This window comes from Coffea arabica, chromosome 11c (assembly GCF_036785885.1).
Source record: "Coffea arabica cultivar ET-39 chromosome 11c, Coffea Arabica ET-39 HiFi, whole genome shotgun sequence".
NCBI lineage: Eukaryota > Viridiplantae > Streptophyta > Magnoliopsida > Gentianales > Rubiaceae > Coffea > Coffea arabica.
In genome coordinates, this window is record NC_092330.1 from 22,073,792 (window position 1) to 22,100,099 (window position 26,308).

General features: G+C 44.2%; 16 non-coding genes and 17 pseudogenes across 16 annotated transcripts; all 33 read right to left on the reverse strand.

The window, feature by feature from the left end:
• Window positions 1–106: 106 nt before the first annotated feature.
• Window positions 107–225, reverse strand: LOC140020817 (5S ribosomal RNA). The gene has a single exon (XR_011824787.1). It is a non-coding gene; the product is annotated as a 5S ribosomal RNA (ribosomal RNA).
• Window positions 226–1,153: 928 nt separating this feature from the next.
• LOC140018853 (5S ribosomal RNA) lies at window positions 1,154–1,271 on the reverse strand (annotated as a pseudogene).
• Window positions 1,272–1,682: 411 nt separating this feature from the next.
• LOC140020818 (5S ribosomal RNA) lies at window positions 1,683–1,801 on the reverse strand. The gene has a single exon (XR_011824788.1). It is a non-coding gene; the product is annotated as a 5S ribosomal RNA (ribosomal RNA).
• A 928-nt stretch (window positions 1,802–2,729) lies between these two features.
• Window positions 2,730–2,847, reverse strand: LOC140018854 (5S ribosomal RNA; annotated as a pseudogene).
• Window positions 2,848–3,258: 411 nt separating this feature from the next.
• Window positions 3,259–3,377, reverse strand: LOC140020819 (5S ribosomal RNA). Its single transcript, XR_011824789.1, has one exon. It is a non-coding gene; the product is annotated as a 5S ribosomal RNA (ribosomal RNA).
• A 926-nt stretch (window positions 3,378–4,303) lies between these two features.
• On the reverse strand, window positions 4,304–4,421 carry LOC140019681 (5S ribosomal RNA; annotated as a pseudogene).
• Window positions 4,422–4,832: 411 nt separating this feature from the next.
• Window positions 4,833–4,951, reverse strand: LOC140020820 (5S ribosomal RNA). Its single transcript, XR_011824790.1, has one exon. It is a non-coding gene; the product is annotated as a 5S ribosomal RNA (ribosomal RNA).
• A 927-nt stretch (window positions 4,952–5,878) lies between these two features.
• On the reverse strand, window positions 5,879–5,996 carry LOC140018855 (5S ribosomal RNA; annotated as a pseudogene).
• Window positions 5,997–6,407: 411 nt separating this feature from the next.
• Window positions 6,408–6,526, reverse strand: LOC140020822 (5S ribosomal RNA). The gene has a single exon (XR_011824792.1). It is a non-coding gene; the product is annotated as a 5S ribosomal RNA (ribosomal RNA).
• Window positions 6,527–7,453: 927 nt separating this feature from the next.
• LOC140018856 (5S ribosomal RNA) lies at window positions 7,454–7,571 on the reverse strand (annotated as a pseudogene).
• Window positions 7,572–7,982: 411 nt separating this feature from the next.
• On the reverse strand, window positions 7,983–8,101 carry LOC140020823 (5S ribosomal RNA). The gene has a single exon (XR_011824793.1). It is a non-coding gene; the product is annotated as a 5S ribosomal RNA (ribosomal RNA).
• A 927-nt stretch (window positions 8,102–9,028) lies between these two features.
• LOC140018857 (5S ribosomal RNA) lies at window positions 9,029–9,146 on the reverse strand (annotated as a pseudogene).
• A 928-nt stretch (window positions 9,147–10,074) lies between these two features.
• LOC140018858 (5S ribosomal RNA) lies at window positions 10,075–10,192 on the reverse strand (annotated as a pseudogene).
• A 411-nt stretch (window positions 10,193–10,603) lies between these two features.
• Window positions 10,604–10,722, reverse strand: LOC140020824 (5S ribosomal RNA). Its single transcript, XR_011824794.1, has one exon. It is a non-coding gene; the product is annotated as a 5S ribosomal RNA (ribosomal RNA).
• Window positions 10,723–11,649: 927 nt separating this feature from the next.
• On the reverse strand, window positions 11,650–11,767 carry LOC140020628 (5S ribosomal RNA; annotated as a pseudogene).
• Window positions 11,768–12,178: 411 nt separating this feature from the next.
• LOC140020825 (5S ribosomal RNA) lies at window positions 12,179–12,297 on the reverse strand. The gene has a single exon (XR_011824795.1). It is a non-coding gene; the product is annotated as a 5S ribosomal RNA (ribosomal RNA).
• Window positions 12,298–13,223: 926 nt separating this feature from the next.
• LOC140020502 (5S ribosomal RNA) lies at window positions 13,224–13,341 on the reverse strand (annotated as a pseudogene).
• Window positions 13,342–13,752: 411 nt separating this feature from the next.
• On the reverse strand, window positions 13,753–13,871 carry LOC140020826 (5S ribosomal RNA). Its single transcript, XR_011824796.1, has one exon. It is a non-coding gene; the product is annotated as a 5S ribosomal RNA (ribosomal RNA).
• A 928-nt stretch (window positions 13,872–14,799) lies between these two features.
• LOC140018859 (5S ribosomal RNA) lies at window positions 14,800–14,917 on the reverse strand (annotated as a pseudogene).
• A 411-nt stretch (window positions 14,918–15,328) lies between these two features.
• Window positions 15,329–15,447, reverse strand: LOC140020827 (5S ribosomal RNA). The gene has a single exon (XR_011824797.1). It is a non-coding gene; the product is annotated as a 5S ribosomal RNA (ribosomal RNA).
• A 927-nt stretch (window positions 15,448–16,374) lies between these two features.
• Window positions 16,375–16,492, reverse strand: LOC140019682 (5S ribosomal RNA; annotated as a pseudogene).
• A 411-nt stretch (window positions 16,493–16,903) lies between these two features.
• On the reverse strand, window positions 16,904–17,022 carry LOC140017827 (5S ribosomal RNA). Its single transcript, XR_011824133.1, has one exon. It is a non-coding gene; the product is annotated as a 5S ribosomal RNA (ribosomal RNA).
• A 928-nt stretch (window positions 17,023–17,950) lies between these two features.
• Window positions 17,951–18,068, reverse strand: LOC140018860 (5S ribosomal RNA; annotated as a pseudogene).
• A 411-nt stretch (window positions 18,069–18,479) lies between these two features.
• Window positions 18,480–18,598, reverse strand: LOC140020828 (5S ribosomal RNA). The gene has a single exon (XR_011824798.1). It is a non-coding gene; the product is annotated as a 5S ribosomal RNA (ribosomal RNA).
• Window positions 18,599–19,525: 927 nt separating this feature from the next.
• On the reverse strand, window positions 19,526–19,643 carry LOC140019684 (5S ribosomal RNA; annotated as a pseudogene).
• A 410-nt stretch (window positions 19,644–20,053) lies between these two features.
• Window positions 20,054–20,172, reverse strand: LOC140020829 (5S ribosomal RNA). The gene has a single exon (XR_011824799.1). It is a non-coding gene; the product is annotated as a 5S ribosomal RNA (ribosomal RNA).
• A 928-nt stretch (window positions 20,173–21,100) lies between these two features.
• Window positions 21,101–21,218, reverse strand: LOC140018862 (5S ribosomal RNA; annotated as a pseudogene).
• Window positions 21,219–21,629: 411 nt separating this feature from the next.
• On the reverse strand, window positions 21,630–21,748 carry LOC140020830 (5S ribosomal RNA). Its single transcript, XR_011824800.1, has one exon. It is a non-coding gene; the product is annotated as a 5S ribosomal RNA (ribosomal RNA).
• A 927-nt stretch (window positions 21,749–22,675) lies between these two features.
• On the reverse strand, window positions 22,676–22,793 carry LOC140019685 (5S ribosomal RNA; annotated as a pseudogene).
• Window positions 22,794–23,204: 411 nt separating this feature from the next.
• On the reverse strand, window positions 23,205–23,323 carry LOC140020831 (5S ribosomal RNA). Its single transcript, XR_011824801.1, has one exon. It is a non-coding gene; the product is annotated as a 5S ribosomal RNA (ribosomal RNA).
• Window positions 23,324–24,251: 928 nt separating this feature from the next.
• On the reverse strand, window positions 24,252–24,369 carry LOC140018863 (5S ribosomal RNA; annotated as a pseudogene).
• A 411-nt stretch (window positions 24,370–24,780) lies between these two features.
• LOC140020833 (5S ribosomal RNA) lies at window positions 24,781–24,899 on the reverse strand. Its single transcript, XR_011824803.1, has one exon. It is a non-coding gene; the product is annotated as a 5S ribosomal RNA (ribosomal RNA).
• A 927-nt stretch (window positions 24,900–25,826) lies between these two features.
• Window positions 25,827–25,944, reverse strand: LOC140019686 (5S ribosomal RNA; annotated as a pseudogene).
• Window positions 25,945–26,308: the final 364 nt, after the last annotated feature.

Sequence of the window (26,308 nt, forward strand, 5' to 3'; positions counted from 1 at the left end):
TCATGCTTCGATAAGAAGCAAAATAAAAAGCAATCGTTCCGACGGAGCTAAATTACTACAGCATAAAGAACGAAGGGGAAATTTGGATTTCGAAACAAAAAAGGGAGGGGTGCAACACGAGGACTTCCCAGGGGGTCACCCATCCTAGTACTACTCTCGCCCAAGCACGCTTAACTTCGGAGTTCTGATGGGATCCGGTGCATTAGTGCTGGTATGATCGCACCCGCCATGTTCCTTTCGCTTTATTCTTTTAAACTGCCCCGTCCTGTGAAGCAGTGTGGCTTTTCTGGACCCGAATTCATTTTAAGCGTCAATTCAAGAATTTCCCCTCATCCTTTTATTTATTTACTTTTACATTTTTTTCTTGTTGATTTGCACCATTTTTTTTTTCCCTCGTCGCGCAACTCTCAATTATCCTGAAATTGATCCTTCACGCTTGCGCTTATACATTTGCGCCGACAACTTTGACCGACGATCCGGGCTTCGATCCAGCCGTACCGTTCCTGACTTGTCTCGCGCCTTCAGATCCGCCTTCATGCTTCGATGAGAAGCAAAATATAAAGCAATCGTTCCGACGGAGCTAAATTACTACAGCATAAAGAACGAAGGGGAAATTTGGATTTCGAAACAAAAAAGGGAGGGGTGCAACACGAGGATTTCCCAGGGGGTCACCTAGGGGTGTCAACGGGCCGGGTCCGGGCCGGAATTCATTATTCCGGACCCGGACCCGGATCCGACCCGTTTACCCGACGGGTCTTTTATTCTGTGTTCCGGATCCGGACCCGGCGAGTCTCGGATCCGGGTCGGGTCTACCCGAACAAATTTGCCAAAATTTATAATTTCTAACAAAAAAGAGAAAAAGATATATTTGTAAACTAATTTCTAACTAATGCAAAGAAAAAACCAAATAAGAAAATAAATCAAATTGATTTTACTCAAATACATCATCCTAATCAAATTATATTGATAATATATATTTTTTATAAATTATTAAATCATTTATATCCGGATCCGGGTCTAATACGGGTCGGAATACTATATTCCGTATCCGACCCGTTTTTTTGTTTGAAAAAACGGATCCGGATCCGGATAACGGAATTAAATCCCTACCCATACCCGAAAAAATTTCAGGGATCCGATCCGGATCCGGGTCTAGACCCGACCCGTTGACAGGCCTAGGGTCACCCATCCTAGTACTACTGTCGCCCAAGCACGCTTAACTTCGGAGTTCTGATGGGATCCGGTGCATTAGTGCTGGTATGATCGCACCCGCCATGTTCCTTTCGCTTTATTCTTTTAAACTGCCACGTCCTGTGAAGCAGTTTGGCTTTTCTGGACCCGAATTCATTCTAAGCGTCAATTCATGAATTTCCTCTCATCCTTTTATTTATTTACTTTTATATTTTTTTCTTGTTGCTTTGCACCTTTTTTTTCCCTCGTCGCACAACTCTCAATTATCCTGAAATTGATCCTTCACGCTTGCGCTTATGCATTTGCGCCGACAACATTGACCGACGATCCGGGCTTCGATCCAGCCGTACCGTTCCTGACTTGTCTCGCGCCTTCAGATCCGCCTTCATGCTTCGATAAGAAGCAAAATATAAAGCAATCGTTCCGACGGAGCTAAATTACTACAGCATAAAGAACGAAGGGGAAATTTGGATTTCGAAACAAAAAAGGGAGGGGTGCAACACGAGGACTTCCCAGGGGGTCACCCATCCTAGTACTACTCTCGCCCAAGCACGCTTAACTTCGGAGTTCTGATGGGATCCGGTGCATTAGTGCTGGTATGATCGCACCCGCCATGTTCCTTTCGCTTTATTCTTTTAAACTGCCCCGTCCTGTGAAGCAGTGTGGCTTTTCTGGACCCGAATTCATTTTAAGCGTCAATTCAAGAATTTCCCCTCATCCTTTTATTTATTTACTTTTACATTTTTTTCTTGTTGATTTGCACCATTTTTTTTTTCCCTCGTCGCGCAACTCTCAATTATCCTGAAATTGATCCTTCACGCTTGCGCTTATACATTTGCGCCGACAACTTTGACCGACGATCCGGGCTTCGATCCAGCCGTACCGTTCCTGACTTGTCTCGCGCCTTCAGATCCGCCTTCATGCTTCGATGAGAAGCAAAATATAAAGCAATCGTTCCGACGGAGCTAAATTACTACAGCATAAAGAACGAAGGGGAAATTTGGATTTCGAAACAAAAAAGGGAGGGGTGCAACACGAGGATTTCCCAGGGGGTCACCTAGGGGTGTCAACGGGCCGGGTCCGGGCCGGAATTCATTATTCCGGACCCGGACCCGGATCCGACCCGTTTACCCGACGGGTCTTTTATTCTGTGTTCCGGATCCGGACCCGGCGAGTCTCGGATCCGGGTCGGGTCTACCCGAACAAATTTGCCAAAATTTATAATTTCTAACAAAAAAGAGAAAAAGATATATTTGTAAACTAATTTCTAACTAATGCAAAGAAAAAACCAAATAAGAAAATAAATCAAATTGATTTTACTCAAATACATCATCCTAATCAAATTATATTGATAATATATATTTTTTATAAATTATTAAATCATTTATATCCGGATCCGGGTCTAATACGGGTCGGAATACTATATTCCGTATCCGACCCGTTTTTTTGTTTGAAAAAACGGATCCGGATCCGGATAACGGAATTAAATCCCTACCCATACCCGAAAAAATTTCAGGGATCCGATCCGGATCCGGGTCTAGACCCGACCCGTTGACAGGCCTAGGGTCACCCATCCTAGTACTACTGTCGCCCAAGCACGCTTAACTTCGGAGTTCTGATGGGATCCGGTGCATTAGTGCTGGTATGATCGCACCCGCCATATTCCTTTCGCTTTATTCTTTTAAACTGCCACGTCCTGTGAAGCAGTTTGGCTTTTCTGGACCCGAATTCATTCTAAGCGTCAATTCATGAATTTCCTCTCATCCTTTTATTTATTTACTTTTATATTTTTTTCTTGTTGCTTTGCACCTTTTTTTTCACTCGTCGCACAACTCTCAATTATCCTGAAATTGATCCTTCACGCTTGCGCTTATACATTTGCGCCGACAACATTGACCGACGATCCGGGCTTCGATCCAGCCGTACCGTTCCTGACTTGTCTCGCGCCTTCAGATCCGCCTTCATGCTTCGATAAGAAGCAAAATATAAAACAATCGTTCCGACGGAGCTAAATTACTACAGCATAAAGAACGAAGGGGAAATTTGGATTTCGAAACAAAAAAGGGAGGGGTGCAACACGAGGACTTCCCAGGGGGTCACCCATCCTAGTACTACTCTCGCCCAAGCACGCTTAACTTCGGAGTTCTGATGGGATCCGGTGCATTAGTGCTGGTATGATCGCACCCGCCATGTTCCTTTCGCTTTATTCTTTTAAACTGCCCCGTCCTGTGAAGCAGTGTGGCTTTTCTGGACCCGAATTCATTTTAAGCGTCAATTCAAGAATTTCCCCTCATCCTTTTATTTATTTACTTTTACATTTTTTTCTTGTTGATTTGCACCATTTTTTTTCCTTCGTCGCGCAACTCTCAATTATCCTGAAATTGATCCTTCACGCTTGCGCTTATACATTTGCGCCGACAACTTTGACCGACGATCCGGGCTTCGATCCAGCCGTACCGTTCCTGACTTGTCTCGCGCCTTCAGATCCGCCTTCATGCTTCGATGAGAAGCAAAATATAAAGCAATCGTTCCGACGGAGCTAAATTACTACAGCATAAAGAACGAAGGGAAAATTTGGATTTCGAAACAAAAAAGGGAGGGGTGCAACACGAGGATTTCCCAGGGGGTCACCTAGGGGTGTCAACGGGCCGGGTCCGGGCCGAAATTCATTATTCCGGACCCGGACCCGGATCCGACCCGTTTACCCGACGGGTCTTTTATTCGGTGTTCCGGATCCGGACCCGGCGAGTCTCGGATCCGGGTCGGGTCTACCCGAACATATTTGCCAAAATTTATAATTTCTAACAAAAAAGAGAAAAAGATATATTTGTAAACTAATTTCTAACTAATGCAAAGAAAAAACCAAATAAGAAAATAAATCAAATTGATTTTACTCAAATACATCATCCTAATCAAATTATATTGATAATATATATTTTTTACAAATTATTAAATCATTTATATCCGGATCCGGGTCTAATACGGGTCGGAATACTATATTCCGTATCCGACCCGTTTGTTTGTTTGAAAAAACGGATCCGGATACGGATAACGGAATTAAATCCCTACCCATACCCGAAAAAATTTCAGGGATCCGATCCGGATCCGGGTCTAGACCCGACCCGTTGACCGGCCTAGGGTCACCCATCCTAGTACTACTGTCGCCCAAGCACGCTTAACTTCGAAGTTCTGATGGGATCCGGTGCATTAGTGCTGGTATGATCGCACCCGCCATGTTCCTTTCGCTTTATTCTTTTAAACTGCCACGTCCTGTGAAGCAGTTTGGCTTTTCTGGACCCGAATTCATTCTAAGCGTCAATTCATGAATTTCCTCTCATCCTTTTATTTATTTACTTTTATATTTTTTTCTTGTTGCTTTGCACCTTTTTTTTCACTCGTCGCACAACTCTCAATTATCCTGAAATTGATCCTTCACGCTTGCGCTTATACATTTGCGCCGACAACTTTGACCGACGATCCGGGCTTCGATCCAGCCGTACCGTTCCTGACTTGTCTCGCGCCTTCAGATCCGCCTTCATGCTTCGATAAGAAGCAAAATAAAAAGCAATCGTTCCGACGGAGCTAAATTACTACAGCATAAAGAACGAAGGGGAAATTTGGATTTCGAAACAAAAAAGCGAGGGGTGCAACACGAGGACTTCCCAGGGGGTCACCCATCCTAGTACTACTCTCGCCCAAGCACGCTTAACTTCGGAGTTCTGATGGGATCCGGTGCATTAGTGCTGGTATGATCGCACCCGCCATGTTCCTTTCGCTTTATTCTTTTAAACTGCCCCGTCCTGTGAAGCAGTGTGGCTTTTCTGGACACGAATTCATTTTAAGCGTCAATTCAAGAATTTCCCCTCATCCTTTTATTTATTTACTTTTACATTTTTTTCTTGTTGATTTGCACCATTTTTTTTTCCCTCGTCGCGCAACTCTCAATTATCCTGAAATTGATCCTTCACGCTTGCGCTTATACATTTGCGCCGACAACTTTGACCGACGATCCGGGCTTCGATCCAGCCGTACCGTTCCTGACTTGTCTCGCGCCTTCAGATCCGCCTTCATGCTTCGATGAGAAGCAAAATATAAAGCAATCGTTCCGACGGAGCTAAATTACTACAGCATAAAGAACGAAGGGGAAATTTGGATTTCGAAACAAAAAAGGGAGGGGTGCAACACGAGGATTTCCCAGGGGGTCACCTAGGGGTGTCAACGGGCCGGGTCCGGGCCGGAATTCATTATTCCGGACCCGGACCCGGATCCGACCCGTTTACCCGACGGGTCTTTTATTCTGTGTTCCGGATCCGGACCCGGCGAGTCTCGGATCCGGGTCGGGTCTACCCGAACAAATTTGCCAAAATTTATAATTTCTAACAAAAAAGAGAAAAAGATATATTTGTAAACTAATTTCTAACTAATGCAAAGAAAAAACCAAATAAGAAAATAAATCAAATTGATTTTACTCAAATACATCATCCTAATCAAATTATATTGATAATATATATTTTTTATAAATTATTAAATCATTTATATCCGGATCCGGGTCTAATACGGGTCGGAATACTATATTCCGTATCCGACCCGTTTTTTTGTTTGAAAAAACGGATCCGGATCCGGATAACGGAATTAAATCCCTACCCATACCCGAAAAAATTTCAGGGATCCGATCCGGATCCGGGTCTAGACCCGACCCGTTGACAGGCCTAGGGTCACCCATCCTAGTACTACTGTCGCCCAAGCACGCTTAACTTCGGAGTTCTGATGGGATCCGGTGCATTAGTGCTGGTATGATCGCACCCGCCATGTTCCTTTCGCTTTATTCTTTTAAACTGCCACGTCCTGTGAAGCAGTTTGGCTTTTCTGGACCCGAATTCATTCTAAGCGTCAATTCATGAATTTCCTCTCATCCTTTTATTTATTTACTTTTATATTTTTTTCTTGTTGCTTTGCACCTTTTTTTTCCCTCGTCGCACAACTCTCAATTATCCTGAAATTGATCCTTCACGCTTGCGCTTATGCATTTGCGCCGACAACATTGACCGACGATCCGGGCTTCGATCCAGCCGTACCGTTCCTGACTTGTCTCGCGCCTTCAGATCCGCCTTCATGCTTCGATAAGAAGCAAAATATAAAGCAATCGTTCCGACGGAGCTAAATTACTACAGCATAAAGAACGAAGGGGAAATTTGGATTTCGAAACAAAAAAGCGAGGGGTGCAACACGAGGACTTCCCAGGGGGTCACCCATCCTAGTACTACTCTCGCCCAAGCACGCTTAACTTCGGAGTTCTGATGGGATCCGGTGCATTAGTGCTGGTATGATCGCACCCGCCATGTTCCTTTCGCTTTATTCTTTTAAACTGCCCCGTCCTGTGAAGCAGTGTGGCTTTTCTGGACCCGAATTCATTTTAAGCGTCAATTCAAGAATTTCCCCTCATCCTTTTATTTATTTACTTTTACATTTTTTTCTTGTTGATTTGCACCATTTTTTTTTCCCTCGTCGCGCAACTCTCAATTATCCTGAAATTGATCCTTCACGCTTGCGCTTATACATTTGCGCCGACAACTTTGACCGACGATCCGGGCTTCGATCCAGCCGTACCGTTCCTGACTTGTCTCGCGCCTTCAGATCCGCCTTCATGCTTCGATGAGAAGCAAAATATAAAGCAATCGTTCCGACGGAGCTAAATTACTACAGCATAAAGAACGAAGGGGAAATTTGGATTTCGAAACAAAAAAGGGAGGGGTGCAACACGAGGATTTCCCAGGGGGTCACCTAGGGGTGTCAACGGGCCGGGTCCGGGCCGGAATTCATTATTCCGGACCCGGACCCGGATCCGACCCGTTTACCCGACGGGTCTTTTATTCTGTGTTCCGGATCCGGACCCGGCGAGTCTCGGATCCGGGTCGGGTCTACCCGAACAAATTTGCCAAAATTTATAATTTCTAACAAAAAAGAGAAAAAGATATATTTGTAAACTAATTTCTAACTAATGCAAAGAAAAAACCAAATAAGAAAATAAATCAAATTGATTTTACTCAAATACATCATCCTAATCAAATTATATTGATAATATATATTTTTTATAAATTATTAAATCATTTATATCCGGATCCGGGTCTAATACGGGTCGGAATACTATATTCCGTATCCGACCCGTTTTTTTGTTTGAAAAAACGGATCCGGATCCGGATAACGGAATTAAATCCCTACCCATACCCGAAAAAATTTCAGGGATCCGATCCGGATCCGGGTCTAGACCCGACCCGTTGACAGGCCTAGGGTCACCCATCCTAGTACTACTGTCGCCCAAGCACGCTTAACTTCGGAGTTCTGATGGGATCCGGTGCATTAGTGCTGGTATGATCGCACCCGCCATGTTCCTTTCGCTTTATTCTTTTAAACTGCCACGTCCTGTGAAGCAGTTTGGCTTTTCTGGACCCGAATTCATTCTAAGCGTCAATTCATGAATTTCCTCTCATCCTTTTATTTATTTACTTTTATATTTTTTTCTTGTTGCTTTGCACCTTTTTTTTCACTCGTCGCACAACTCTCAATTATCCTGAAATTGATCCTTCACGCTTGCGCTTATACATTTGCGCCGACAACATTGACCGACGATCCGGGCTTCGATCCAGCCGTACCGTTCCTGACTTGTCTCGCGCCTTCAGATCCGCCTTCATGCTTCGATAAGAAGCAAAATATAAAGCAATCGTTCCGACGGAGCTAAATTACTACAGCATAAAGAACGAAGGGGAAATTTGGATTTCGAAACAAAAAAGGGAGGGGTGCAACACGAGGACTTCCCAGGGGGTCACCCATCCTAGTACTACTCTCGCCCAAGCACGCTTAACTTCGGAGTTCTGATGGGATCCGGTGCATTAGTGCTGGTATGATCGCACCCGCCATGTTCCTTTCGCTTTATTCTTTTAAACTGCCCCGTCCTGTGAAGCAGTGTGGCTTTTCTGGACCCGAATTCATTTTAAGCGTCAATTCAAGAATTTCCCCTCATCCTTTTATTTATTTACTTTTACATTTTTTTCTTGTTGATTTGCACCTTTTTTTTTTCCTTCGTCGCGCAACTCTCAATTATCCTGAAATTGATCCTTCACGCTTGCGCTTATACATTTGCGCCGACAACTTTGACCGACGATCCGGGCTTCGATCCAGCCGTACCGTTCCTGACTTGTCTCGCGCCTTCAGATCCGCCTTCATGCTTCGATGAGAAGCAAAATATAAAGCAATCGTTCCGACGGAGCTAAATTACTACAGCATAAAGAACGAAGGGAAAATTTGGATTTCGAAACAAAAAAGGGAGGGGTGCAACACGAGGATTTCCCAGGGGGTCACCTAGGGGTGTCAACGGGCCGGGTCCGGGCCGAAATTCATTATTCCGGACCCGGACCCGGATCCGACCCGTTTACCCGACGGGTCTTTTATTCGGTGTTCCGGATCCGGACCCGGCGAGTCTCGGATCCGGGTCGGGTCTACCCGAACATATTTGCCAAAATTTATAATTTCTAACAAAAAAGAGAAAAAGATATATTTGTAAACTAATTTCTAACTAATGCAAAGAAAAAACCAAATAAGAAAATAAATCAAATTGATTTTACTCAAATACATCATCCTAATCAAATTATATTGATAATATATATTTTTTACAAATTATTAAATCATTTATATCCGGATCCGGGTCTAATACGGGTCGGAATACTATATTCCGTATCCGACCCGTTTTTTTGTTTGAAAAAACGGATCCGGATCCGGATAACGGAATTAAATCCCTACCCATACCCGAAAAAATTTCAGGGATCCGATCCGGATCCGGGTCTAGACCCGACCCGTTGACAGGCCTAGGGTCACCCATCCTAGTACTACTGTCGCCCAAGCACGCTTAACTTCGGAGTTCTGATGGGATCCGGTGCATTAGTGCTGGTATGATCGCACCCGCCATGTTCCTTTCGCTTTATTCTTTTAAACTGCCCCGTCCTGTGAAGCAGTGTGGCTTTTCTGGACCCGAATTCATTTTAAGCGTCAATTCAAGAATTTCCCCTCATCCTTTTATTTATTTACTTTTACATTTTTTTCTTGTTGATTTGCACCATTTTTTTTTTCCCTCGTCGCGCAACTCTCAATTATCCTGAAATTGATCCTTCACGCTTGCGCTTATACATTTGCGCCGACAACTTTGACCGACGATCCGGGCTTCGATCCAGCCGTACCGTTCCTGACTTGTCTCGCGCCTTCAGATCCGCCTTCATGCTTCGATGAGAAGCAAAATATAAAGCAATCGTTCCGACGGAGCTAAATTACTACAGCATAAAGAACGAAGGGGAAATTTGGATTTCGAAACAAAAAAGGGAGGGGTGCAACACGAGGATTTCCCAGGGGGTCACCTAGGGGTGTCAACGGGCCGGGTCCGGGCCGGAATTCATTATTCCGGACCCGGACCCGGATCCGACCCGTTTACCCGACGGGTCTTTTATTCTGTGTTCCGGATCCGGACCCGGCGAGTCTCGGATCCGGGTCGGGTCTACCCGAACAAATTTGCCAAAATTTATAATTTCTAACAAAAAAGAGAAAAAGATATATTTGTAAACTAATTTCTAACTAATGCAAAGAAAAAACCAAATAAGAAAATAAATCAAATTGATTTTACTCAAATACATCATCCTAATCAAATTATATTGATAATATATATTTTTTATAAATTATTAAATCATTTATATCCGGATCCGGGTCTAATACGGGTCGGAATACTATATTCCGTATCCGACCCGTTTTTTTGTTTGAAAAAACGGATCCGGATCCGGATAACGGAATTAAATCCCTACCCATACCCGAAAAAATTTCAGGGATCCGATCCGGATCCGGGTCTAGACCCGACCCGTTGACAGGCCTAGGGTCACCCATCCTAGTACTACTGTCGCCCAAGCACGCTTAACTTCGGAGTTCTGATGGGATCCGGTGCATTAGTGCTGGTATGATCGCACCCGCCATGTTCCTTTCGCTTTATTCTTTTAAACTGCCACGTCCTGTGAAGCAGTTTGGCTTTTCTGGACCCGAATTCATTCTAAGCGTCAATTCATGAATTTCCTCTCATCCTTTTATTTATTTACTTTTATATTTTTTTCTTGTTGCTTTGCACCTTTTTTTTCCCTCGTCGCACAACTCTCAATTATCCTGAAATTGATCCTTCACGCTTGCGCTTATGCATTTGCGCCGACAACATTGACCGACGATCCGGGCTTCGATCCAGCCGTACCGTTCCTGACTTGTCTCGCGCCTTCAGATCCGCCTTCATGCTTCGATAAGAAGCAAAATATAAAGCAATCGTTCCGACGGAGCTAAATTACTACAGCATAAAGAACGAAGGGGAAATTTGGATTTCGAAACAAAAAAGGGAGGGGTGCAACACGAGGACTTCCCAGGGGGTCACCCATCCTAGTACTACTCTCGCCCAAGCACGCTTAACTTCGGAGTTCTGATGGGATCCGGTGCATTAGTGCTGGTATGATCGCACCCGCCATGTTCCTTTCGCTTTATTCTTTTAAACTGCCCCGTCCTGTGAAGCAGTGTGGCTTTTCTGGACACGAATTCATTTTAAGCGTCAATTCAAGAATTTCCCCTCATCCTTTTATTTATTTACTTTTACATTTTTTTCTTGTTGATTTGCACCATTTTTTTTTCCCTCGTCGCGCAACTCTCAATTATCCTGAAATTGATCCTTCACGCTTGCGCTTATACATTTGCGCCGACAACTTTGACCGACGATCCGGGCTTCGATCCAGCCGTACCGTTCCTGACTTGTCTCGCGCCTTCAGATCCGCCTTCATGCTTCGATGAGAAGCAAAATATAAAGCAATCGTTCCGACGGAGCTAAATTACTACAGCATAAAGAACGAAGGGGAAATTTGGATTTCGAAACAAAAAAGGGAGGGGTGCAACACGAGGATTTCCCAGGGGGTCACCTAGGGGTGTCAACGGGCCGGGTCCGGGCCGAAATTCATTATTCCGGACCCGGACCCGGATCCGACCCGTTTACCCGACGGGTCTTTTATTCGGTGTTCCGGATCCGGACCCGGCGAGTCTCGGATCCGGGTCGAGTCTACCCGAACATATTTGCCAAAATTTATAATTTCTAACAAAAAAGAGAAAAAGATGTATTTGTAAACTAATTTCTAACTAATGCAAAGAAAAAACCAAATAAGAAAATAAATCAAATTGATTTTACTCAAATACATCATCCTAATCAAATTATATTGATAATATATATTTTTTACAAATTATTAAATCATTTATATCCGGATCCGGGTCTAATACGGGTCGGAATACTATATTCCGTATCCGACCCGTTTTTTTGTTTGAAAAAACGGATCCGGATCCGGATAACGGAATTAAATCCCTACCCATACCCGCAAAAATTTCAGGGATCCGATCCGGATCCGGGTGTAGACCCAACCCGTTGACCGGCCTAGGGTCACCCATCCTAGTACTACTGTCGCCCAAGCACGCTTAACTTCGAAGTTCTGATGGGATCCGGTGCATTAGTGCTAGTATGATCGCACCCGCCATTTTCCTTTCGCTTTATTCTTTTAAACTGCCACGTCCTGTGAAGCAGTTTGGCTTTTCTGGACCCGAATTCATTCTAAGCGTCAATTCATGAATTTCCTCTCATCCTTTTATTTATTTACTTTTATATTTTTTTCTTGTTGCTTTGCACCTTTTTTTTCACTCGTCGCACAACTCTCAATTATCCTGAAATTGATCCTTCACGCTTGCGCTTATACATTTGCGCCGACAACATTGACCGACGATCCGGGCTTCGATCCAGCCGTACCGTTCCTGACTTGTCTCGCGCTTTCAGATCCGCCTTCATGCTTCGATAAGAAGCAAAATATAAAGCAATCGTTCCGACGGAGCTAAATTACTACAGCATAAAGAACGAAGGGGAAATTTGGATTTCGAAACAAAAAAGGGAGGGGTGCAACACGAGGACTTCCCAGGGGGTCACCCATCCTAGTACTACTCTCGCCCAAGCACGCTTAACTTCGGAGTTCTGATGGGATCCGGTGCATTAGTGCTGGTATGATCGCACCCGCCATGTTCCTTTCGCTTTATTCTTTTAAACTGCCCCGTCCTGTGAAGCAGTGTGGCTTTTCTGGACCCGAATTCATTTTAAGCGTCAATTCAAGAATTTCCCCTCATCCTTTTATTTATTTACTTTTACATTTTTTTCTTGTTGATTTGCACCATTTTTTTTCCCTCGTCGCGCAACTCTCAATTATCCTGAAATTGATCCTTCACGCTTGCGCTTATACATTTGCGCCGACAACTTTGACCGACGATCCGGGCTTCGATCCAGCCGTACCGTTCCTGACTTGTCTCGCGCCTTCAGATCCGCCTTCATGCTTCGATGAGAAGCAAAATATAAAGCAATCGTTCCGACGGAGCTAAATTACTACAGCATAAAGAACGAAGGGGAAATTTGGATTTCGAAACAAAAAAGGGAGGGGTGCAACACGAGGATTTCCCAGGGGGTCACCTAGGGGTGTCAACGGGCCGGGTCCGGGCCGGAATTCATTATTCCGGACCCGGACCCGGATCCGACCCGTTTACCCGACGGGTCTTTTATTCTGTGTTCCGGATCCGGACCCGGCGAGTCTCGGATCCGGGTCGGGTCTACCCGAACAAATTTGCCAAAATTTATAATTTCTAACAAAAAAGAGAAAAAGATATATTTGTAAACAAATTTCTAGCTAATGCAAAGAAAAAACCAAATAAGAAAATAAATCAAATTGATTTTACTCAAATACATCATCCTAATCAAATTATATTGATAATATATATTTTTTATAAATTATTAAATCATTTATATCCGGATCCGGGTCTAATACGGGTCGGAATACTATATTCCGTATCCGACCCGTTTTTTTGTTTGAAAAAACGGATCCGGATACGGATAACGGAATTAAATCCCTACCCATACCCGCAAAAATTTCAGGGATCCGATCCGGATCCGGGTCTAGACCCGACCCGTTGACCGGCCTAGGGTCACCCATCCTAGTACTACTGTCGCCCAAGCACGCTTAACTTCGAAGTTCTGATGGGATCCGGTGCATTAGTGCTAGTATGATCGCACCCACCATTTTCCTTTCGCTTTATTCTTTTAAACTGCCACGTCCTGTGAAGCAGTTTGGCTTTTCTGGACCCGAATTCATTCTAAGCGTCAATTCATGAATTTCCTCTCATCCTTTTATTTATTTACTTTTATATTTTTTTCTTGTTGCTTTGCACCTTTTTTTTCACTCGTCGCACAACTCTCAATTATCCTGAAATTGATCCTTCACGCTTGCGCTTATACATTTGCGCCGACAACATTGACCGACGATCCGGGCTTCGATCCAGCCGTACCGTTCCTGACTTGTCTCGCGCCTTCAGATCCGCCTTCATGCTTCGATAAGAAGCAAAATAAAAAGCAATCGTTCCGACGGAGCTAAATCACTACAGCATAAAGAACGAAGGGGAAATTTGGATTTCGAAACAAAAAAGGGAGGGGTGCAACACGAGGACTTCCCAGGGGGTCACCCATCCTAGTACTACTCTCGCCCAAGCACGCTTAACTTCGGAGTTCTGATGGGATCCGGTGCATTAGTGCTGGTATGATCGCACCCGCCATGTTCCTTTCGCTTTATTCTTTTAAACTGCCCCGTCCTGTGAAGCAGTGTGGCTTTTCTGGACCCGAATTCATTTTAAGCGTCAATTCAAGAATTTCCCCTCATCCTTTTATTTATTTACTTTTACATTTTTTTCTTGTTGATTTGCACCATTTTTTTTTTCCCTCGTCGCGCAACTCTCAATTATCCTGAAATTGATCCTTCACGCTTGCGCTTATACATTTGCGCCGACAACTTTGACCGACGATCCGGGCTTCGATCCAGCCGTACCGTTCCTGACTTGTCTCGCGCCTTCAGATCCGCCTTCATGCTTCGATGAGAAGCAAAATATAAAGCAATCGTTCCGACGGAGCTAAATTACTACAGCATAAAGAACGAAGGGGAAATTTGGATTTCGAAACAAAAAAGGGAGGGGTGCAACACGAGGATTTCCCAGGGGGTCACCTAGGGGTGTCAACGGGCCGGGTCCGGGCCGGAATTCATTATTCCGGACCCGGACCCGGATCCGACCCGTTTACCCGACGGGTCTTTTATTCTGTGTTCCGGATCCGGACCCGGCGAGTCTCGGATCCGGGTCGGGTCTACCCGAACAAATTTGCCAAAATTTATAATTTCTAACAAAAAAGAGAAAAAGATATATTTGTAAACTAATTTCTAACTAATGCAAAGAAAAAACCAAATAAGAAAATAAATCAAATTGATTTTACTCAAATACATCATCCTAATCAAATTATATTGATAATATATATTTTTTATAAATTATTAAATCATTTATATCCGGATCCGGGTCTAATACGGGTCGGAATACTATATTCCGTATCCGACCCGTTTTTTTGTTTGAAAAAACGGATCCGGATCCGGATAACGGAATTAAATCCCTACCCATACCCGAAAAAATTTCAGGGATCCGATCCGGATCCGGGTCTAGACCCGACCCGTTGACAGGCCTAGGGTCACCCATCCTAGTACTACTGTCGCCCAAGCACGCTTAACTTCGGAGTTCTGATGGGATCCGGTGCATTAGTGCTGGTATGATCGCACCCGCCATGTTCCTTTCGCTTTATTCTTTTAAACTGCCACGTCCTGTGAAGCAGTTTGGCTTTTCTGGACCCGAATTCATTCTAAGCGTCAATTCATGAATTTCCTCTCATCCTTTTATTTATTTACTTTTATATTTTTTTCTTGTTGCTTTGCACCTTTTTTTTCCCTCGTCGCACAACTCTCAATTATCCTGAAATTGATCCTTCACGCTTGCGCTTATGCATTTGCGCCGACAACATTGACCGACGATCCGGGCTTCGATCCAGCCGTACCGTTCCTGACTTGTCTCGCGCCTTCAGATCCGCCTTCATGCTTCGATAAGAAGCAAAATATAAAGCAATCGTTCCGACGGAGCTAAATTACTACAGCATAAAGAACGAAGGGGAAATTTGGATTTCGAAACAAAAAAGGGAGGGGTGCAACACGAGGACTTCCCAGGGGGTCACCCATCCTAGTACTACTCTCGCCCAAGCACGCTTAACTTCGGAGTTCTGATGGGATCCGGTGCATTAGTGCTGGTATGATCGCACCCGCCATGTTCCTTTCGCTTTATTCTTTTAAACTGCCCCGTCCTGTGAAGCAGTGTGGCTTTTCTGGACACGAATTCATTTTAAGCGTCAATTCAAGAATTTCCCCTCATCCTTTTATTTATTTACTTTTACATTTTTTTCTTGTTGATTTGCACCATTTTTTTTTCCCTCGTCGCGCAACTCTCAATTATCCTGAAATTGATCCTTCACGCTTGCGCTTATACATTTGCGCCGACAACTTTGACCGACGATCCGGGCTTCGATCCAGCCGTACCGTTCCTGACTTGTCTCGCGCCTTCAGATCCGCCTTCATGCTTCGATGAGAAGCAAAATATAAAGCAATCGTTCCGACGGAGCTAAATTACTACAGCATAAAGAACGAAGGGGAAATTTGGATTTCGAAACAAAAAAGGGAGGGGTGCAACACGAGGATTTCCCAGGGGGTCACCTAGGGGTGTCAACGGGCCGGGTCCGGGCCGGAATTCATTATTCCGGACCCGGACCCGGATCCGACCCGTTTACCCGACGGGTCTTTTATTCTGTGTTCCGGATCCGGACCCGGCGAGTCTCGGATCCGGGTCGGGTCTACCCGAACAAATTTGCCAAAATTTATAATTTCTAACAAAAAAGAGAAAAAGATATATTTGTAAACTAATTTCTAACTAATGCAAAGAAAAAACCAAATAAGAAAATAAATCAAATTGATTTTACTCAAATACATGATCCTAATCAAATTATATTGATAATATATATTTTTTATAAATTATTAAATCATTTATATCCGGATCCGGGTCTAATACGGGTCGGAATACTATATTCCGTATCCGACCCGTTTTTTTGTTTGAAAAAACGGATCCGGATACGGATAACGGAATTAAATCCCTACCCATACCCGCAAAAATTTCAGGGATCCGATCCGGATCCGGGTCTAGACCCGACCCGTTGACCGGCCTAGGGTCACCCATCCTAGTACTACTGTCGCCCAAGCACGCTTAACTTCGAAGTTCTGATGGGATCCGGTGCATTAGTGCTGGTATGATCGCACCCGCCATGTTCCTTTCGCTTTATTCTTTTAAACTGCCACGTCCTGTGAAGCAGTTTGGCTTTTCTGGACCCGAATTCATTCTAAGCGTCAATTCATGAATTTCCTCTCATCCTTTTATTTATTTACTTTTATATTTTTTTCTTGTTGCTTTGCACCTTTTTTTTCACTCGTCGCACAACTCTCAATTATCCTGAAATTGATCCTTCACGCTTGCGCTTATACATTTGCGCCGACAACATTGACTGACGATCCGGGCTTCGATCCAGCCGTACCGTTCCTGACTTGTCTCGCGCCTTCAGATCCGCCTTCATGCTTCGATAAGAAGCGAAATATAAAGCAATCGTTCCGACGGAGCTAAATTACTACAGCATAAAGAACGAAGGGGAAATTTGGATTTCGAAACAAAAAAGGGAGGGGTGCAACACGAGGACTTCCCAGGGGGTCACCCATCCTAGAACTACTCTCGCCCAAGCACGCTTAACTTCGGAGTTCTGATGGGATCCGGTGCATTAGTGCTGGTATGATCGCACCCGCCATGTTCCTTTCGCTTTATTCTTTTAAACTGCCCCGTCCTGTGAAGCAGTGTGGCTTTTCTGGACCCGAATTCATTTTAAGCGTCAATTCAAGAATTTCCCCTCATCCTTTTATTTATTTACTTTTACATTTTTTTCTTGTTGATTTGCACCATTTTTTTTTTCCCTCGTCGCGCAACTCTCAATTATCCTGAAATTGATCCTTCACGCTTGCGCTTATACATTTGCGCCGACAACTTTGACCGACGATCCGGGCTTCGATCCAGCCGTACCGTTCCTGACTTGTCTCGCGCCTTCAGATCCGCCTTCATGCTTCGATGAGAAGCAAAATATAAAGCAATCGTTCCGACGGAGCTAAATTACTACAGCATAAAGAACGAAGGGGAAATTTGGATTTCGAAACAAAAAAGGGAGGGGTGCAACACGAGGATTTCCCAGGGGGTCACCTAGGGGTGTCAACGGGCCGGGTCCGGGCCGGAATTCATTATTCCGGACCCGGACCCGGATCCGACCCGTTTACCCGACGGGTCTTTTATTCTGTGTTCCGGATCCGGACCCGGCGAGTCTCGGATCCGGGTCGGGTCTACCCGAACAAATTTGCCAAAATTTATAATTTCTAACAAAAAAGAGAAAAAGATATATTTGTAAACTAATTTCTAACTAATGCAAAGAAAAAACCAAATAAGAAAATAAATCAAATTGATTTTACTCAAATACATCATCCTAATAAAATTATATTGATAATATATATTTTTTATAAATTATTAAATCATTTATATCCGGATCCGGGTCTAATACGGGTCGGAATACTATATTCCGTATCCGACCCGTTTTTTTGTTTGAAAAAACGGATCCGGATCCGGATAACGGAATTAAATCCCTACCCATACCCGAAAAAATTTCAGGGATCCGATCCGGATCCGGGTCTAGACCCGACCCGTTGACAGGCCTAGGGTCACCCATCCTAGTACTACTGTCGCCCAAGCACGCTTAACTTCGGAGTTCTGATGGGATCCGGTGCATTAGTGCTGGTATGATCGCACCCGCCATGTTCCTTTCGCTTTATTCTTTTAAACTGCCACGTCCTGTGAAGCAGTTTGGCTTTTCTGGACCCGAATTCATTCTAAGCGTCAATTCATGAATTTCCTCTCATCCTTTTATTTATTTACTTTTATATTTTTTTCTTGTTGCTTTGCACCTTTTTTTTCCCTCGTCGCACAACTCTCAATTATCCTGAAATTGATCCTTCACGCTTGCGCTTATGCATTTGCGCCGACAACATTGACCGACGATCCGGGCTTCGATCCAGCCGTACCGTTCCTGACTTGTCTCGCGCCTTCAGATCCGCCTTCATGCTTCGATAAGAAGCAAAATATAAAGCAATCGTTCCGACGGAGCTAAATTACTACAGCATAAAGAACGAAGGGGAAATTTGGATTTCGAAACAAAAAAGGGAGGGGTGCAACACGAGGACTTCCCAGGGGGTCACCCATCCTAGTACTACTCTCGCCCAAGCACGCTTAACTTCGGAGTTCTGATGGGATCCGGTGCATTAGTGCTGGTATGATCGCACCCGCCATGTTCCTTTCGCTTTATTCTTTTAAACTGCCCCGTCCTGTGAAGCAGTGTGGCTTTTCTGGACACGAATTCATTTTAAGCGTCAATTCAAGAATTTCCCCTCATCCTTTTATTTATTTACTTTTACATTTTTTTCTTGTTGATTTGCACCATTTTTTTTTCCCTCGTCGCGCAACTCTCAATTATCCTGAAATTGATCCTTCACGCTTGCGCTTATACATTTGCGCCGACAACTTTGACCGACGATCCGGGCTTCGATCCAGCCGTACCGTTCCTGACTTGTCTCGCGCCTTCAGATCCGCTTTCATGCTTCGATGAGAAGCAAAATATAAAGCAATCGTTCCGACGGAGCTAAATTACTACAGCATAAAGAACGAAGGGGAAATTTGGATTTCGAAACAAAAAAGGGAGGGGTGCAACACGAGGATTTCCCAGGGGGTCACCTAGGGGTGTCAACGGGCCGGGTCCGGGCCGGAATTCATTATTCCGGACCCGGACCCGGATCCGACCCGTTTACCCGACGGGTCTTTTATTCTGTGTTCCGGATCCGGACCCGGCGAGTCTCGGATCCGGGTCGGGTCTACCCGAACAAATTTGCCAAAATTTATAATTTCTAACAAAAAAGAGAAAAAGATATATTTGTAAACTAATTTCTAACTAATGCAAAGAAAAAACCAAATAAGAAAATAAATCAAATTGATTTTACTCAAATACATGATCCTAATCAAATTATATTGATAATATATATTTTTTATAAATTATTAAATCATTTATATCCGGATCCGGGTCTAATACGGGTCGGAATACTATATTCCGTATCCGACCCGTTTTTTTGTTTGAAAAAACGGATCCGGATACGGATAACGGAATTAAATCCCTACCCATACCCGCAAAAATTTCAGGGATCCGATCCGGATCCGGGTCTAGACCCGACCCGTTGACCGGCCTAGGGTCACCCATCCTAGTACTACTGTCGCCCAAGCACGCTTAACTTCGAAGTTCTGATGGGATCCGGTGCATTAGTGCTGGTATGATCGCACCCGCCATGTTCCTTTCGCTTTATTCTTTTAAACTGCCACGTCCTGTGAAGCAGTTTGGCTTTTCTGGACCCGAATTCATTCTAAGCGTCAATTCATGAATTCCTCTCATCCTTTTATTTATTTACTTTTATATTTTTTTCTTGTTGCTTTGCACCTTTTTTTTCACTCGTCGCACAACTCTCAATTATCCTGAAATTGATCCTTCACGCTTGCGCTTATACATTTGCGCCGACAACATTGACCGACGATCCGGGCTTCGATCCAGCCGTACCGTTCCTGACTTGTCTCGCGCCTTCAGATCCGCCTTCATGCTTCGATAAGAAGCGAAATATAAAGCAATCGTTCCGACGGAGCTAAATTACTACAGCATAAAGAACGAAGGGGAAATTTGGATTTCGAAACAAAAAAGGGAGGGGTGCAACACGAGGACTTCCCAGGGGGTCACCCATCCTAGTACTACTCTCGCCCAAGCACGCTTAACTTCGGAGTTCTGATGGGATCCGGTGCATTAGTGCTGGTATGATCGCACCCGCCATGTTCCTTTCGCTTTATTCTTTTAAACTGCCCCGTCCTGTGAAGCAGTGTGGCTTTTCTGGACCCGAATTCATTTTAAGCGTCAATTCAAGAATTTCCCCTCATCCTTTTATTTATTTACTTTTACATTTTTTTCTTGTTGATTTGCACCATTTTTTTTTTCCCTCGTCGCGCAACTCTCAATTATCCTGAAATTGATCCTTCACGCTTGCGCTTATACATTTGCGCCGACAACTTTGACCGACGATCCGGGCTTCGATCCAGCCGTACCGTTCCTGACTTGTCTCGCGCCTTCAGATCCGCCTTCATGCTTCGATGAGAAGCAAAATATAAAGCAATCGTTCCGACGGAGCTAAATTACTACAGCATAAAGAACGAAGGGGAAATTTGGATTTCGAAACAAAAAAGGGAGGGGTGCAACACGAGGATTTCCCAGGGGCTCACCTAGGGGTGTCAACGGGCCGGGTCCGGGCCGGAATTCATTATTCCGGACCCGGACCCGGATCCGACCCGTTTACCCGACGGGTCTTTTATTCTGTGTTCCGGATCCGGACCCGGCGAGTCTCGGATCCGGGTCGGGTCTACCCGAACAAATTTGCCAAAATTTATAATTTCTAACAAAAAAGAGAAAAAGATATATTTGTAAACTAATTTCTAACTAATGCAAAGAAAAAACCAAATAAGAAAATAAATCAAATTGATTTTACTCAAATACATCATCCTAATAAAATTATATTGATAATATATATTTTTTATAAATTATTAAATCATTTATATCCGGATCCGGGTCTAATACGGGTCGGAATACTATATTCCGTATCCGACCCGTTTTTTTGTTTGAAAAAACGGATCCGGATCCGGATAACGGAATTAAATCCCTACCCATACCCGAAAAAATTTCAGGGATCCGATCCGGATCCGGGTCTAGACCCGACCCGTTGACAGGCCTAGGGTCACCCATCCTAGTACTACTGTCGCCCAAGCACGCTTAACTTCGGAGTTCTGATGGGATCCGGTGCATTAGTGCTGGTATGATCGCACCCGCCATGTTCCTTTCGCTTTATTCTTTTAAACTGCCACGTCCTGTGAAGCAGTTTGGCTTTTCTGGACCCGAATTCATTCTAAGCGTCAATTCATGAATTTCCTCTCATCCTTTTATTTATTTACTTTTATATTTTTTTCTTGTTGCTTTGCACCTTTTTTTTCCCTCGTCGCACAACTCTCAATTATCCTGAAATTGATCCTTCACGCTTGCGCTTATGCATTTGCGCCGACAACATTGACCGACGATCCGGGCTTCGATCCAGCCGTACCGTTCCTGACTTGTCTCGCGCCTTCAGATCCGCCTTCATGCTTCGATAAGAAGCAAAATATAAAGCAATCGTTCCGACGGAGCTAAATTACTACAGCATAAAGAACGAAGGGGAAATTTGGATTTCGAAACAAAAAAGGGAGGGGTGCAACACGAGGACTTCCCAGGGGGTCACCCATCCTAGTACTACTCTCGCCCAAGCACGCTTAACTTCGGAGTTCTGATGGGATCCGGTGCATTAGTGCTGGTATGATCGCACCCGCCATGTTCCTTTCGCTTTATTCTTTTAAACTGCCCCGTCCTGTGAAGCAGTGTGGCTTTTCTGGACCCGAATTCATTTTAAGCGTCAATTCAAGAATTTCCCCTCATCCTTTTATTTATTTACTTTTACATTTTTTTCTTGTTGATTTGCACCATTTTTTTTTCCCTCGTCGCGCAACTCTCAATTATCCTGAAATTGATCCTTCACGCTTGCGCTTATACATTTGCGCCGACAACTTTGACCGACGATCCGGGCTTCGATCCAGCCGTACCGTTCCTGACTTGTCTCGCGCCTTCAGATCCGCCTTCATGCTTCGATGAGAAGCAAAATATAAAGCAATCGTTCCGACGGAGCTAAATTACTACAGCATAAAGAACGAAGGGGAAATTTGGATTTCGAAACAAAAAAGGGAGGGGTGCAACACGAGGATTTCCCAGGGGGTCACCTAGGGGTGTCAACGGGCCGGGTCCGGGCCGGAATTCATTATTCCGGACCCGGACCCGGATCCGACCCGTTTACCCGACGGGTCTTTTATTCTGTGTTCCGGATCCGGACCCGGCGAGTCTCGGATCCGGGTCGGGTCTACCCGAACAAATTTGCCAAAATTTATAATTTCTAACAAAAAAGAGAAAAAGATATATTTGTAAACTAATTTCTAACTAATGCAAAGAAAAAACCAAATAAGAAAATAAATCAAATTGATTTTACTCAAATACATGATCCTAATCAAATTATATTGATAATATATATTTTTTATAAATTATTAAATCATTTATATCCGGATCCGGGTCTAATACGGGTCGGAATACTATATTCCGTATCCGACCCGTTTTTTTGTTTGAAAAAACGGATCCGGATACGGATAACGGAATTAAATCCCTACCCATACCCGCAAAAATTTCAGGGATCCGATCCGGATCCGGGTCTAGACCCGACCCGTTGACCGGCCTAGGGTCACCCATCCTAGTACTACTGTCGCCCAAGCACGCTTAACTTCGAAGTTCTGATGGGATCCGGTGCATTAGTGCTGGTATGATCGCACCCGCCATGTTCCTTTCGCTTTATTCTTTTAAACTGCCACGTCCTGTGAAGCAGTTTGGCTTTTCTGGACCCGAATTCATTCTAAGCGTCAATTCATGAATTTCCTCTCATCCTTTTATTTATTTACTTTTATATTTTTTTCTTGTTGCTTTGCACCTTTTTTTTCACTCGTCGCACAACTCTCAATTATCCTGAAATTGATCCTTCACGCTTGCGCTTATACATTTGCGCCGACAACATTGACCGACGATCCGGGCTTCGATCCAGCCGTACCGTTCCTGACTTGTCTCGCGCCTTCAGATCCGCCTTCATGCTTCGATAAGAAGCGAAATATAAAGCAATCGTTCCGACGGAGCTAAATTACTACAGCATAAAGAACGAAGGGGAAATTTGGATTTCGAAACAAAAAAGGGAGGGGTGCAACACGAGGACTTCCCAGGGGGTCACCCATCCTAGTACTACTCTCGCCCAAGCACGCTTAACTTCGGAGTTCTGATGGGATCCGGTGCATTAGTGCTGGTATGATCGCACCCGCCATGTTCCTTTCGCTTTATTCTTTTAAACTGCCCCGTCCTGTGAAGCAGTGTGGCTTTTCTGGACCCGAATTCATTTTAAGCGTCAATTCAAGAATTTCCCCTCATCCTTTTATTTATTTACTTTTACATTTTTTTCTTGTTGATTTGCACCATTTTTTTTTTCCCTCGTCGCGCAACTCTCAATTATCCTGAAATTGATCCTTCACGCTTGCGCTTATACATTTGCGCCGACAACTTTGACCGACGATCCGGGCTTCGATCCAGCCGTACCGTTCCTGACTTGTCTCGCGCCTTCAGATCCGCCTTCATGCTTCGATGAGAAGCAAAATATAAAGCAATCGTTCCGACGGAGCTAAATTACTACAGCATAAAGAACGAAGGGGAAATTTGGATTTCGAAACAAAAAAGGGAGGGGTGCAACACGAGGATTTCCCAGGGGGTCACCTAGGGGTGTCAACGGGCCGGGTCCGGGCCGGAATTCATTATTCCGGACCCGGACCCGGATCCGACCCGTTTACCCGACGGGTCTTTTATTCTGTGTTCCGGATCCGGACCCGGCGAGTCTCGGATCCGGGTCGGGTCTACCCGAACAAATTTGCCAAAATTTATAATTTCTAACAAAAAAGAGAAAAAGATATATTTGTAAACTAATTTCTAACTAATGCAAAGAAAAAACCAAATAAGAAAATAAATCAAATTGATTTTACTCAAATACATCATCCTAATAAAATTATATTGATAATATATATTTTTTATAAATTATTAAATCATTTATATCCGGATCCGGGTCTAATACGGGTCGGAATACTATATTCCGTATCCGACCCGTTTTTTTGTTTGAAAAAACGGATCCGGATCCGGATAACGGAATTAAATCCCTACCCATACCCGAAAAAATTTCAGGGATCCGATCCGGATCCGGGTCTAGACCCGACCCGTTGACAGGCCTAGGGTCACCCATCCTAGTACTACTGTCGCCCAAGCACGCTTAACTTCGGAGTTCTGATGGGATCCGGTGCATTAGTGCTGGTATGATCGCACCCGCCATGTTCCTTTCGCTTTATTCTTTTAAACTGCCACGTCCTGTGAAGCAGTTTGGCTTTTCTGGACCCGAATTCATTCTAAGCGTCAATTCATGAATTTCCTCTCATCCTTTTATTTATTTACTTTTATATTTTTTTCTTGTTGCTTTGCACCTTTTTTTTCCCTCGTCGCACAACTCTCAATTATCCTGAAATTGATCCTTCACGCTTGCGCTTATGCATTTGCGCCGACAACATTGACCGACGATCCGGGCTTCGATCCAGCCGTACCGTTCCTGACTTGTCTCGCGCCTTCAGATCCGCCTTCATGCTTCGATAAGAAGCAAAATATAAAGCAATCGTTCCGACGGAGCTAAATTACTACAGCATAAAGAACGAAGGGGAAATTTGGATTTCGAAACAAAAAAGGGAGGGGTGCAACACGAGGACTTCCCAGGGGGTCACCCATCCTAGTACTACTCTCGCCCAAGCACGCTTAACTTCGGAGTTCTGATGGGATCCGGTGCATTAGTGCTGGTATGATCGCACCCGCCATGTTCCTTTCGCTTTATTCTTTTAAACTGCCCCGTCCTGTGAAGCAGTGTGGCTTTTCTGGACACGAATTCATTTTAAGCGTCAATTCAAGAATTTCCCCTCATCCTTTTATTTATTTACTTTTACATTTTTTTCTTGTTGATTTGCACCATTTTTTTTTCCCTCGTCGCGCAACTCTCAATTATCCTGAAATTGATCCTTCACGCTTGCGCTTATACATTTGCGCCGACAACTTTGACCGACGATCCGGGCTTCGATCCAGCCGTACCGTTCCTGACTTGTCTCGCGCCTTCAGATCCGCTTTCATGCTTCGATGAGAAGCAAAATATAAAGCAATCGTTCCGACGGAGCTAAATTACTACAGCATAAAGAACGAAGGGGAAATTTGGATTTCGAAACAAAAAAGGGAGGGGTGCAACACGAGGATTTCCCAGGGGGTCACCTAGGGGTGTCAACGGGCCGGGTCCGGGCCGGAATTCATTATTCCGGACCCGGACCCGGATCCGACCCGTTTACCCGACGGGTCTTTTATTCTGTGTTCCGGATCCGGACCCGGCGAGTCTCGGATCCGGGTCGGGTCTACCCGAACAAATTTGCCAAAATTTATAATTTCTAACAAAAAAGAGAAAAAGATATATTTGTAAACTAATTTCTAACTAATGCAAAGAAAAAACCAAATAAGAAAATAAATCAAATTGATTTTACTCAAATACATGATCCTAATCAAATTATATTGATAATATATATTTTTTATAAATTATTAAATCATTTATATCCGGATCCGGGTCTAATACGGGTCGGAATACTATATTCCGTATCCGACCCGTTTTTTTGTTTGAAAAAACGGATCCGGATACGGATAACGGAATTAAATCCCTACCCATACCCGCAAAAATTTCAGGGATCCGATCCGGATCCGGGTCTAGACCCGACCCGTTGACCGGCCTAGGGTCACCCATCCTAGTACTACTGTCGCCCAAGCACGCTTAACTTCGAAGTTCTGATGGGATCCGGTGCATTAGTGCTGGTATGATCGCACCCGCCATGTTCCTTTCGCTTTATTCTTTTAAACTGCCACGTCCTGTGAAGCAGTTTGGCTTTTCTGGACCCGAATTCATTCTAAGCGTCAATTCATGAATTTCCTCTCATCCTTTTATTTATTTACTTTTATATTTTTTTCTTGTTGCTTTGCACCTTTTTTTTCACTCGTCGCACAACTCTCAATTATCCTGAAATTGATCCTTCACGCTTGCGCTTATACATTTGCGCCGACAACATTGACCGACGATCCGGGCTTCGATCCAGCCGTACCGTTCCTGACTTGTCTCGCGCCTTCAGATCCGCCTTCATGCTTCGATAAGAAGCGAAATATAAAGCAATCGTTCCGACGGAGCTAAATTACTAC